General features: G+C 45.5%; 1 long non-coding RNA gene across 1 annotated transcript; it reads right to left on the reverse strand.

Annotated features, from left to right (window-relative positions):
* Positions 1-814: 814 nt before the first annotated feature.
* Positions 815-12,760, reverse strand: LOC146755497 (uncharacterized). The gene is made up of 3 exons (XR_014938069.1): positions 12,685-12,760; positions 11,535-11,694; positions 815-1,355 (listed from the first exon to the last, which is right to left on the reverse strand). It is a non-coding gene; the product is annotated as an uncharacterized LOC146755497 (long non-coding RNA).
* Positions 12,761-14,417: the final 1,657 nt, after the last annotated feature.

A 14,417-nucleotide genomic window follows, 5' to 3' on the forward strand; every position in this document is an offset into this window, starting at 1 on the left:
CCTTAGAACTCATTTGTTTGCTCTGAAATGCTTTGCTTCCTCTGCTTTGTTTCCCTGGACCTAACATTTTTATTTTATTTTATTTTATTTTATTTTATTTTATTTTATTTTATTTGCCTCCTTTCTCCCTCCACAGGGTGACAGCTATTTTATCACCTACAACAAGAAATGCTGAGCCTGTTGTGCAGGCAAAACATTTGCAAAGGGGCAGGGGGTACACAGAAAGCAGTAGGAAATTGATAAGGGTTGTAAAGTAGCTTTATAAAAATGCCGACAAGCCTGCTCAGGGCACAGAGCACCTGCACCTCTGCCCCCGGCAGCGCTTCCTTCAGATGCTCCTATTGTTTTCATTACTATTTGTGACTTGATTATTAATAAATTACTATTACTTTTTTTTTTTTTTTTTTTTTTTTTTTCCTGTTGGCTCCAGCCACCAAGGGAGCCAGCAGGTGCACCACTTTTACAATTAGCCCTCTGTAATGCATGGTTGGCAAGAAAAGTTGTTCGCAAGCTGCAGACTTTACCAACTGCTTGATGGCAGCAACTAGAGGACAGTGTGCAGGAAAGCACCTTCATGTGGCAGCTCACACAGCCAGAGGAGTTCAGTCTCAAACTTGGGGTCCCGCTTGTGAAGGTGAGTGGTAGAGGCAGGGGAAGAACGTACACAGGCCATCTATGGGGTAATGAGATCACAGTAAGTCTTACTGAAACCATTATTTCCATCATCTAAGATACTGTCCTGGTTAGAGGCAGCAGTGCAACTCATTAAACAGGAATCTGACTGATTAAACTGTTTTGGTTTCAGGAGGGGAAGTTTAGCAGTGAAATCAGAAAGTTGCTTCTCTCCATCTGCAGATTGTGCTCACTCACAGGCAGGGCTCTGGCTTTTCAGATCAGTGCTGTTCTCTGCGTTTGTGTTGGTAAAATTATGGTTGTAACAAATTCCCTTTGTGATAGAATATCATTCCCTCAAATACCACCATCACTGCATTGTCCTGTCCAGCAGCAGCTAAGTGGCACAGGCTGGGTGTTGTTTCAGTTCAGCCACATCAGGGATTATCAGCACAAGGAGTGTGCAGAGCTGTTGTGTAGTTTTTCCCCCCAAAAAAGACAGTGCAAAGCAGAAAGCATAAACCATTTGGTGATACCTATACAAGGCAAATGAAAAGTGAAAAATCCATTGCAAAGTAAATGACCACAGACCTCAGATCAGGCACGTAGCCAGCAATCCAGGGAAGCTGTGTATCTTTGTCTCTGAGACAGTTTTCTTCCAGTCCCAATGAACTCAGGTGTTTCACGTAGTTCTGATGGGAAAGCATGTTCCTCTCTTGGAGGAAGTCAGCTGGAACATGAAACTAATAAAGAAAGAGAAAAGAAAAAACATATATATTTAAGATGACATGCTGCTGAAAATCACCAGACTCAGAGCTTGCATTGAGCAGAGCAGGTTCCACTGATGCTGCTCTTCTGCCTTTGATAGCAGCTGTACAGGGTGCTCCAGAGAAGAACAAAGCAGCAACCCTGTGACAATCTGCCCCTTTTACTGCTGCAGGCACAGATCCAATCTGGGGACTGATTCATGCTTTGAATCATAAGATTAGAAGTCTTCTCCAGTATTTCCTTCCATAGAAGGAAATCGAACATCTCATAAGTGGCTTCCAAACAAGCATCCAGATTCCTTGCATCCTGCTAATGTGAACTGGACGTTAAACCAGCAGCCAAACAAAAAGACTGATTTGCTTTTCTCACACTACTTAATACCAGAATCAAAATGCATAAAATCAAAAACATTTCATAAGAACGTCTTCATTTGCAGACTCAAGTCACTATGAATTGATCATAACAAATACAGGAGACATTGAAAGCTCCTCTCCTGTGGCTCTCAAGGTCCAAACCTCTAATCTTGGTCACTGCATTTTCAGGCCACTGCAACCCAACAGGCACTTCTAAAAGAGCAGGAAAAAACCTAACAGGAGAATGCTGTCATGTCAATAGCTTTTCTAGTGAGTGTAATGAATGCAGACAACACAAGAGTTCTTTGATAGAGGAATCCCATCTGTGTCTAACGAGTAAATCCATGCCGCGCAGTTTGCGTTCAGTGCAACCTGTTTCCTTCCTGAGAAAACAGAACACCAGGAGACTTTGAGGTAGAGAATTTAAGGCAGAACCAGTTGGTACAGCCTTATTCAGGATAAATATGAAAGCTCAAGGCAGATTCTCTTGCCCCTACTGTAATATATGCTATAAGTTAAGATCTACATGTATATCCAATCGCATTTGTGAAGGTAGGGAGGGGAAAAAAATCACCGTGTAGTTAGACACAATTAAATGAGTTACATAAAGGGCACATCTTTAAAAAAAAAAAAATCTGAAAACTTTGAAACTGAAGTGGAATGGAATAGCAGCATGAAATGTCAGAGCTGAGTTAAATCCCAGCTTCAGAATCAGTCCTCGATCCAGCCAGAATAGGTCACCCAGCCTTCATCCTGCCAAATTTACACTGTTTGTTGAAGTATGCAACTCAAAAAGTTAGAACCAAGAGCTGTCCCTCTCCACTGCAGCTCAAACACACCATTCTCCCTACTGAAAAACTGCCAGCGTTTTCTGTTTTCTCTTGTTCCCTTCCAGATTTATTCTTTCCATGCCCAGCTGTGAGCAGGGCAGTGAGCAGGGGGTCGGGGCTGTGCAGGCTTCATGGTGCAGCCCGGGCACTAGCTCCTGTATGCCTTGTGCAGACCCCATACCATGAAGCCATTAGAATTCCTCCTGCAAGCAGCATGCTGAGTCCCTTAGCTCCTTCCTTTCACTTGACCTGAACTATAGATTCTGCTGGTTGTGAGCTCAATCACTGTCCTCCCCAGGTCTGCTATTAAACCTTGGCTCTAAGAAACCAAGAAATTAATCTCTGGTGCCCGACTTTTTGCAGCCCAGCGTGCTCTACAGCAGCTATGCACAACCTCTGATCCCCAACTGCACGGCCTCATCCATAAACAAAGGTACCTTGTGGAGACTGGTGAACCCAGCTGATCCCTCACTAATATCTCCTGGAGCAAGCAGAGCACAAAGCCTTTCAGCTTGGAAGTTTTGCATTCTCTTACTCTTGGATTAAGAAATAAAACAAATTAAACAAGACCCTCACATCCCTACGGTCTTCATTTTCTACAGCACACCCATTGCAACGGGTGAAAAGCATTGCTTTTGCCAGTTACCAGACAGAGTGTTAGTGGGTGAGACAATGCCATGCATCCCTCTGCACTGCAGACCCAGCGTGGCACTGGGGCAGCACAGTGAGGAACAAAGCCACTGTGCATTTGTTAATCTGTCATTCACACTGACAGCTGTGGGTACACGCTGAGAGCCACGGGCAGGGGACAGCCACCAAACCACAGCCAGCAGCACTATCAGAGCAGAGCTGAAGCACTGGGACCTCAGGCCTGTCTGCAGTAATTTTCTTTTGCTGATAGTTACAAGGATTGCTGCAATATAAATTCCGCATGGAGTGCTGAGAAAGGAAGGAGGCCCCGCTGCACCAAGCGCGGTGTTAGATAGGAAGAGATGAACATGTAAATAAATGGGGCACAAAGGAAGTATTTTTCCCAATTTTACAGGTGAGGAACCATGGCTAAAAGCCATAAATCAGTTTTATTGAGGGGATACAGGGTATTTACAGGAGAAATAAGAACTGAGCCTCAAATCCTTATCCACTGCTCAGTCCCATTTTGTTCCTTTTCTGCTTTGAGGGCCAACAAAGCCCACCAGAACCAACCTTCGTGTCTGCCCATACAGGATGAAAACTACCTGTGCTCCTCCAAACTACCCACCATTTGCATGGGCAGTTCACCTGCAATAAGCACTAACCCTGAGCACTGATGCAGGCTGCTTTGGCACAGCAAACTACTCACTGTGTGATCAATGCAGGCGAATATTTACTATCCCTTTATTTTTTTTTCCTAAGTGCAAACAATAGAAGAGCTCCCTCCATTCTGCAACGCTCTCTTCTCCATATAAGCCATTCAGCATTCACCAATGCAATATTTTGTCATTTCAATAATCACTAGTTTATCTTTCCCCATTTTCATGGTTTCTCTGGAGACCTCTCCCCTCTCACCAGGCATTAAAGCACAAGCGGTAGATTTGGCATTTGCCACAAGTAAGGAAACAAAAGCCTTCACGATGGGAGAGAAAGAAAGCATTGGGAACCCTGCTGGGACAGCTCCACTCCCATGTGCTTCTTTCCCCTCCAAGTTTCTGCCTCCCCTCTTGCTCTGAACCAATTGCTTATATGGCAGTGCTCTGACCCGAGGGTGCAGCGGCAGAAACAATAACCCAAGTTATACTTTTTTTCAAGTCAAACATCAATTGTGCTTACAAGGCAAAAATCAGCAGTCCATTTTCCTTCTGCCTTTATACTCAGAAATTCCAGACAGAGAACTCACTGCCTTCCCTTGTCACCCCTGTACTGCACAGCGGTGCTTCTCGCAGTGGGGCTGCAGGTCTCCAGCAAAGACTGAATTCCAGCAATGAGATGCCAGCCTCAAAGGGCAGGTGCAAACCCAGAAGGGAAAAGAGACATGAGATCACCAGCAGAACTACTTGTGCAGTGCTGTGGTTTCACCATCTAAAGAGCAGCCCCTCAGTAAACTCATTCCTTTTGAGGTCTTTGTCCTACGAGTCTCCCTCCTTGTAGCTCCCAGCCAAAAGCGCATGGAGCCATGACTGTCTCCATTGCAGAACCACTGTCTGCAATATTCCCACTCAATAATCTTTGTCGCAGACTTGAGACTATTTTTGGAAGCTTTAAAAATATCTAATGGGCACCTTTTCTTTTTATTCAGACACAGCATCTTTTTATGTTTAATAGAGATTTGAAGAAGAAGAAAAAAAAAATCTGCTTAGCATCAACATGCCTTTCTATTAAAAATAAAACAGCTGAGTAAGCAAGATGACTTGGACAGGAGAAAAATCTGTTTATAGAAATGTTTACTATGGTTATCACAGGGCGATAGGGATGACTGTGAACCACGGGCTCTGCTGACAAGTGGTGATGAACCAGTCACAGGAGGAGGCCACACAACAGAGAAGGAATCAACAGCTTCCTAGGTCACACATAGATAGGGACATTGGTGTGTGTCCTGGAGCACGATAAGGATGAGCCCTGAAGGAACCCAAGGAGGTTGTGGCAATCAAGGCCAGGCTGGATGTGGCTCTGGGCAGCCTGGTCTGGTGCTTGGCGACCCTGAACATAGCAGGGGGGTTAAAACTAGATGAGCATTTTGGGCCTTTTCAACCCCAGCCCATTCTGTGATTCTGTGAACACACTCAGAATCACCACATGCTCTTCTCCAAATTCAGAAAGCTCAGGAGCTGCAAGAAGGAGTATGAATTCCTGAATAATACTGCCTCTCTTTTGTATTTTAAGCAGCCAACTAACAGAAAACTATTTGTGCTGCTTTACCTGCAGGTATGGCTATGGCAGGGAAGGACAACTGAGGAGCTCTGCAAGGAACTCACTTTCTTGGGAGCATCCACTGTTCCTGTGCAGCAGACTAAGCCTTCTCCATTCTGCATCCAAAATTAGGGATGTCGGAGGAGAACTGAGTCAGATCAGTTGGATTCTCTTCCAGGCCCTGCCACCAGCTCACTATGTGACCTTGCACAAGTCACTTCATCTGTTTGTGCTGAAAGCATCTCATCTACAAAACTGTATTTACCTTTGTTAGAAAATGCACTCATTTATAGATATAGAACGATGAACATGAGCCAAATACTGCTGCCATCTTGCTCCTCCTGGCTCTCCATCTTTTTTTGACTGCATCATTAGGTGGTTTTCCCACCCTTAATAATCAGGGCTGCTTTTAATGGCCTGAGTGTTTTTTCTCCAGGTGTTTTTTTTATGGCATCTATATAAGACAATCCAAGGAAACTACAGAATCATCTCTCCAAATTTCTCATCATGTCATTCTGCCAAAAACAACAGAAATATTTGCAAGCAGGTTGGATTCAGAGCCTTCCAGAAAGGTCCCCGTGTCTCACCTGCACCACCACGTCCCTCCTCTGCTGCTCAGGAGTTCTTACACGCAGCCACATTGCTCTCCATGGAGTTCTTGAAATGGTCCTCCTATATTTCTCTGAAAAATGACCATTCCCTTAAAATACGGCACCTCCTCTCATGGCACACTGCGATGTGACTCAACAGCACCAGAGTCGCAACTCATATTTCCACAGGGTGCCAGCATCTCAGCATCAAAGTGCTGCTGGCTCTGGACTATCATCTGCGCTGTAATTAAATTGAATCCACTCCTTGGCTTGGCTTTATCCCTGAACAATACCAGCGTTTGAGTAATACATTCTCAGGGCACTAATACATCACCTGGGCGATCCCTGTCCATGATGTATTGGCGCAATACATCAGAGTGCACTCCCGCTATAAGGATCTATGGGCATCATACATCAAGGTGAGGCTGAGTAGTGATGTATGGCTCAGAAGATGGTACCGTGCAGCAGTGGACCAGGCCAGGACCAAGAGGATAAAGGTTGGCATGGCCGTTAGCCGATTTCCCTGTGTTATAATGCTGGCACTGACCCAGTATCTAACTTCAGCCCCTTATTTATTTATCCCAAAGCAACCTACCATTGGAAGTGCCTATCCTCGGATGCATCATTCTCACAGAGGTCTCAGGGGACTGCTGGTACACAATTAGCAGGAGTGTATTCTCAGCTTGATGTGGGGGGTTTTTAGCCCATTAACACTAATGGCAGCTGCAGCACCAGAGCTCCGTATATCACAGAAGACACGGACACATGCACACGCTTAGCTCTGTGCAAATCTCACCCATTCAAGAGGCACCTGAAGATTATTGGGAATAAAATAACCACAGAAAATGGATGGAAGCAATCACTTCATTGTTTTCCAATAATTACTTTCAAATATATAAAAATTAAACATATAAAACGTAGAAACACAAACCCACCCCAGCACACGGAGGCAAAGCCTTGGCCAGCCTGTAGGACATGAGGGGCATTGCAGAGCTCATAGCAAAGCATTGCTGGAATGCCTGAAGGCATTATCAGCTGGGGGAATGCTGCTTTAACCCACTGAGGCAGGAAGGAGGCAAAGAAGCATTTGCTGACAAAGTCCTTCCCTTCACCCCTCATTTTACAAACAGCAAAATAAAATTAAAGTATAGAGCAATATAAGCCTCAGTGGAGACAGTTGGAGATGTTTGCTCAGGAGAAAAATGGCAGAGAATAACCCTAAATGAGCCCCAAACACAGCTCTTAGTAAGAACCCAAGGGAGATGCCCTTGCCATGGCTATATGCCATGCATCACTGGAGCCTGCACCTGGGCACAGTCTTCCAGTGCTTTGGACAGCAATGTCCTGGGGAGCAAAGGTGGCGAAAACCAATCTCTGTGCTCCATACAGAGTCACTCGAGGTCTCACATAAAGCAGACTTATTGCCCCCATGAAAGAAATAATAGATCTAATAAAATACTTATATCCCGGCCAACATCTCTGCCCAGCCTGGTGAGCCCCCAGGGGCAGCGAGTGGACAAAGCCAACTTACAATGTGTCCTCCTATCCCTCCAGCCCTGCAGCATGCAACTGCTGCCCCCAGAGACCACCACAAGGAGACCATCCTCACAACACACAGACGTGAGGCTGTCATGGCCAGGGCTGATGCAATTTGGGCACATCCCTCCCCTGCCCTGTCACCCAGCTGCCTGGTTGGCAGCACGTGAACCCATGCTTTGCATCTGCACGAAGAGTTCAAGGCTGGCAGTCCTTAATAATATAAGCACAGCTGCTTCCCTCCACAACTCCCCTCAAATCAAGCAGCCAAGATAGCTTTCTGAATGAACGAGCTATCTTAAGGCACTGAGTGAAATAATTTCTCAGATGCTCAATCTAGTTTTTGAAACAATCTGGAAATGACATTCTCATTAATTACACACCACGTATCTGGAAAATGACAGCGCTACTGAGCTGACAGTGACAAGGAATCAGAAAATAGCTTGTGCAGGTGGAACAAGTCATGGACAAACCTTCGTGTCTATATGGAGGGGATGGACAGAGCTGTGAGGGGCAGCACTGCAGGTGCCTAGAGACCATTTGTGCAGCAGAGCCACAGTGAGCAGTGGGTGATTTCACCCTCCTGGCACTCACAGAGGGAACTTCAAGCAGTGTTTCCCCTTTAAAAACCAAGACAAGCTCAGCCTGGACAATCATTTATATTTGCTTACTCCTTGAGCTTTGGTGCAGTGATTGCTTGCTGGTCTGGGAGCCTCCCAGCCATGTCATAGACCAAGAGGAAAGTCAGAGGTCTTCCCTGGGCTGAGTCCTGAGCAAGTCAATGGGAAGTAAATATAAACCATAAGCACTGAAGTAAGTGAAAATAAACTGTTTGGTGCATGCTTATACAATGACAGAAGTCTTTGCAAATTCATAAAATGGAGAACATGAAAAGCAGCAAATCCTTTTTAAAACAGGAAGGAAGTCAGGTAGGTGAGCAGGAAAAACAGCCCAGTAGTTAATGTGCTAATGTAGGACCTGGAAAACCTGAGTTTACAGGCCTGCAGTGGGCCCATAAACTTCTACACGCTATCACTGAAACTGGAGAACCACACTCCATTACCCCCAAAACTCAGGAACTGCTTATAAGAACTTCAGGAATTGGGTTAAGTCTCACCAAAAAGGGAAAACATGCCTGTTCGACGGAAGCCAACAGCAGAAGGCAGGAAAGCTCACATCACTTGAAACCACAGCTCGCAAGGAACCCAAACTGCCCAGGAGAACTGAGCCCACAGCTCCATGCAAGGCAACTGATCCCCTTCTCAGTGCACAAGAAAACAATACTCTGACCTTTAAGTAACAATTTTAGTTGTATCAAAAAACTGAAGTGACTTGAGAGCCATTTCTCTAGCTCCCTGGAATCATTTACAAGGGGATTTTTGCACCCAGGCAGAGCATGCAGGCAGGTGGCTGCACCCAGGAGCAGTCCATGCAGCCAGAGTTTGTCTTGGCAGGGAGCTGCTGGCTTCCTTTGCATACAGGGAGCAACCCGGTTCTGCTCAAGAACTGCCTGGTTTAGGAACACGCACCTCAGCAGGTTGGAGCCCTGCAGACAGGCTGCTTTCGTGAGAGAGGGCGTGAAAACAGATCAAAGTCTCAGAAGAAGTTTATTTTAAAGTATTTCCTACAGCCCGATCAGATTATGTTTTTAAAAGTTCAATTATCTTCTGATAAACTCAGCGGCCAAATTAGGAAACTAAATACAATTATTAAAGCATAAGAGAATAATTTCAGATCTGCTACAAGAGCCAATTCAAACTTAACAAGCCCACAGATCCTGGCAAGTAACTCCACACAGATCACTCAGCTTCATTTCAAACTAGAAGACCAGATGAATGCCTGGGATATGACTTACATTGATTCTCATGTTTTTAATCAAAACTTACACAGTCCTTTTAGCTGGACAAACCCAGAACCAAGATTTTGTAGAAAGGTATTCAATTTCTCTATGGAACTGGGGGATTTGAGCAACCCCGTGCTGAGCTATCAAAGCAGTGCACAGAACTTACCTCCGGCGTGCAATGCAAAGCCTGAAAACTTGGAAGAAATATTTCACATAGTGCAGCATTTTGCAGAGCAATCTTTAATCCAGATGCTATCCCAGCAGCTGGGCTGATCTCCTCAACAACTTCAGTACAGTTCTGTTGTGGTCTTTTTTTCCTGAAGAGAACTTCTAAACTCACATCTTGTTGGCCAGTAATTCTGAATTCCCATTCACCAAGTGACCAGCAATGCACCCTGCCATTATACCATATAGCCATGCTCACTTGGGAGCATGGCAGCTGATGTCCCACAGCACACACACATTCATCAGAAGGGAGATGCCCACAGCTGAGGTTATCAAGAGTGGAAACTTCAGTATGCAACAGTGCTGCAGGTGAAGTTTCATCTGACACATTTAACCTTACATATTGTTGCATTTTCTCTCTTCCTGTAGGCAGCGTGGGCTCCTGGACATCACACATCAGTGGCACTAATGAGGAGAAGTGCTGACCACCAGTCAAGAGAAAACGATACCTAACACACCATCTCAGTCTGTAGATTACTGATACCATCATGTTTAAAGGGCAAAGGCCAAAAAGCACGAGCACAGGACCCTTGCCTTTAATAGGGTTGCCATATATACCCAAAACAAAACATACTTTTAAGCTGCCTGCATTTATAAACTCTTGAGGCCCATATTTGAAGGAAAGGGAAAACCTTCCATGCTGACAGCTCCTCCCAGCAAGTTACAGAAAGGAGGTATTTAGGGGAGAACATGAATTCCAGCCCCTGATGGAAAAACACACTCCTCTTGCAGCAATTTCTGTTGTTGTATTTTTGTATGGGGGTTAAAAAAGGTTTGATTTTGCAGTTTAGCATGTTGAGGCCTCTCAGTGCTCGCTGTCGGAGGGTGCCGATTACCCAGCTTCATTCATCAAAGTGTCACTTTTCTGACAGCCATTAATAAATATACTGCCAGAGCCCCTCACACCTGGCAGCCATGGCACACTGCAACACACCGCTAACCTAATTTGCTAATTGCTGCTTTCCCCATTAATTTTAGTCCTGTCTTGTTTGGTGTTGACATGGAGGGAAAAAGAAAGAAGAGTGGGGAAAAAGAAGCAGGCAAGAAAGTAAGCTTTGGGAGTTTTCTGATTATTTCTTCACTTGTTCTTCCCCCTCCATCACCATTTACTTGGGGGTATCAGCTTCCTTTTTATCCTTGCCCTTTCTGAGAGGGCTGGCAGCAATGGCAATTTGGGCACTGTGGTGTGAGGGCTTAACAAGCTGCACACCATGTGTTACCCACATACAAGCCCAGACTCTGGCACTGTGTTTCTCTCAGCCCCCCACCCTGAGCTCCCAGCCTATGGCTGCACAACAGTGGGGCTTGGGGTGCTCTGTCCCCCAGACATCATCGGTCTCAGCACTTCACACCTGCCAAAATCCCTACTCTGTTAATTAAATTCCCATCCACTCTCAAGCAAACATCACTCAGTTCCATTAATCATATGATTTTTCTGATAAATATCCTCTTTAAGGCCCAGGTACAGACCAAGTCCTTTGTGACTAAGCTGGACTGAAACGCAGGTCTCCAGCCGAGGTCAATTAAGACAAGGAGTACCAGACCCATCAAGCCTTCAGGCAGTGATGAATTATTGTTGCAGCGCTAGTAAAAGTCTCCCTGCAGGACACTCACCAAGCTGTTGTACTTGGACCACACATTGGGGTCCATATGCTCCAAAGCTTTTCCATGCCTGATTAGGTCTAGTGATGGCTGCCCGCACCCACTGCTCCAGCTCTGCCTCCCCTTCTCAGGAACAGTGCTCAATCACTGGGGGCACAGAGGCTCCTTGGGCTTTGCACAGCCATCACTTGGCCACCAATGCTTGGTTAAGGACACAGACACCTGTGTTCTGCAGAGCTTTCCAGATCATTAATTCTTTTCTCCAATTAATGCAAGAAAAGGGTGCACTTACCCCACAGGTAAGGCCTGTGTGCATGCTCCTGTCCCCTCAGCCAGGCAGCTTGGGTCCATCTTTCTTGGTAAACAGAGCTTCCCACTGCCAAGACACTCAGACCACAACCACACAACATGAGGAATGGTCCTCTCAGTCTGGGACAGCATCCACTGCCAACCTGTGCCAAATACAAGAATTTTGGATGCTTCCTTAGCATTGGGAGGAAAGGAATGAAGGTGGCCAAGTTCCACCTTAAGTGGGTGATTGCAGTCTGCTAAACCCACAACAAATAACCGAGTCTCAAACACAATCCAAACACAGGGCATGTTTTAAAATTGCTTGCAATGAGACACTAGTAGATACGAGCATGAGAGGTTTTGCTGCTTCTGAGCAGACTTTGGTGCAAAACGCATGTTTTTCCCTAAAAGAAGCAGAAGGTTTAAACAGTTTTAAATTGGATAATACTACAAGAAGGCTCAGACTGTTTCGAAATGATGAGCTGGTAAGAAAACCCTTCTTTGAATCAGGATTATTACGATGATATTAGAGGATTAGCACAGGTCTGGGAGCAGGATTCAAGCAAACCTGCCAATTCTGGACATTGGACATTTTGACTGCCTTTGAACCCTTTAGCTATTCTGACAGTTAAAACTGTGCTGCCATGGCACAGCCCTGCTCCCAGCACTTACACCCACAGCTCTCCCTAAGCCACAGGTGAGATCTGTTTGTATTTCCTTTAGCACAGAAGGGCCAGGCTGGCACACACTCACCTTTATGGCTCGTTGCTACTCTGCCAGGGGCAGGACCCACAGGCCAAGCCTTCCAGGAGCCTTATAAGTCAAACACACTGTCCTGTTCCAAGTGGAGTTAAACAGGCCCAGTAAAAAGTAACAGCACTTCAGCTTTTAGCCAAAAGCCTCCATTCACAGCCCTTTAAAGTTAAATTTACTGCCTCCATTTAGCAACATCCCTGTGAAACTCCCTCCTGGTTCAGAACAAAACCTCTGTGCAGTTCAGCTGCGCTGTGGCAAACAAAACATTTCATCCTAGGGATCCAGCCATGCATCTGTCTGCCTTTATTCAGATCTCTGTGTCTCTTTATTCCCTTCGGTTTTCAACAGCTCCAAGCAACCAGATAGCACAGCTCGTCCTGCTCCCCACTGCTCACCTTTCTGCTATGGCTGAAGAGCTGATCACAAGAAGGAAAGCCACCAACATGTCTTTTTCCCCTGTGACAGAAGTGGATGCAGCTTTATTGAGCTTCTTGGGCTGCGTCTTCCACCACAGGCAGATCAAGAAAAATTACACAGGGCAGAGAATGAGTAAAATGATCAATGCTCTGCCCTGGAGTATGATAACTCCCATTTTTCAGGAGTCAAGGTTAGCTCAGGGCTTTAGCTGCTCTGCAGGATCAGCCCTGCCCTTTGAAGAACCAATTCGTTCCCTTGCACGAGGCTCACTGTGCCCTGACCCATCACACCACTGCATGTGCCACATGCTTTCTGCACACACACAGCCTTCGTGCTGAAGCCAAAAAGCAAGAAAGCAAGAAAAAAGTTTAGAGTATTTCTTAACAAAAGAGAAAATAAGGGAAAACATTCTGTTGAAAAATACCAGGTCAAATGGAGAAGGGAGTCCTTTCATCTTCCATGCTCTGGGTTGGTTTTATTACACTGCGAAGCCATTTTACTGAATTAGTATCGTAATCATGGCAGGATAATGGGGGTATGGAGCACTGCAGCACAAGCCAGATCCCTCAGCTGGTACAAACCAGCATGGCTCCATTAACTTCAGTGGAGCCAATTTATATCAGCTGAGGATCTGCCCTTTAGTTTTTACTACAGGAAAGCCAGACTACAAATGGGAGAAACCTATATTAAAAACAAATATCTTCAATCACAGCAGCAAGAATGTAGAAAATATTGGCTGAGTCAACTTTTATAGCAATGTTTTCTTTCTCTCCCAAGTGCTCAATTTTGAACACTCCCCTATAAAATTTTCCAAGCCTGGAGCAACTTTCCTCTTTCCTTTGGTTAAAGCCCACCTCACCTGATGGAGGCAACAAGGCTCTGGAGATGCTCAAGTCCTTTCCAGAGCAAAGTAGGGCTTAGGGAACTGGTAGCATCCCTGCACTGAGCCATCTCAGACCTCCAGCCTGCCAGCAGGGCAGTTGTGAAAATGGAGATTGGGCCACAAACATCTGCTCTTCTTGGGAAGCGTGACCCCTTCCCACAAGGAGAAGGTTACTCCAACAGCCCCCTTTAGGAATGCCACTGGGTCCCTCAAATGAAAGCGCACAGAAGAGCTCAGGGCCCCTCAGCAGCCTTGCAGCAAGCACCTTTTGTTCAAAGCCCAGAGCTGTTAATTAAAGGCTGGTGATTAATGATTAAACTCCACGTGGTTCCCATCTCAGGCTTAAAAAGTCCTCAGGATGCTGACTTTGCTGAAGGTTTCATTGTGAAGTTCTGGGATGTGAGGGGCTATTTATAGAGAAGTCCATCAGAGCTCTGAAAGGAGGTGCTCCTTCCACATAATTAGGAAGAAAAAGAAAAAAAAATACAATTTCCAAAAAGCATAAAGGTCAAATATTTAGATGAGGTAAATAAGTGATCTGCCTGTATGAGCAGCAGCCAGAAACAAGAGACTATTTCTGTGTGTGCTTTCCCCAGCTGGGCACGTTTAGTTCTTGGACTCGGGTTTCTACAGGCAAATATTCTCCTCTCCCAGGGAGTTCAGAATTCATTGTCCATAAAGATCATGGATCCTCATGCCATATTGCATTCATGAATAACGAATACAAAGGATTTCTACATGCAGGATCTGATGCGTGGATAAGGGCAGCATTTATCCATCCTGCTCACACCCTGGCCTCTCTGCACCCAGCTCAGCCTGAGTGGCACA

Source organism: Coturnix japonica, chromosome 32, assembly GCF_054131305.1.
Source record: "Coturnix japonica strain WE chromosome 32, WE-NBRP24, whole genome shotgun sequence".
Lineage (NCBI taxonomy): Eukaryota > Metazoa > Chordata > Aves > Galliformes > Phasianidae > Coturnix > Coturnix japonica.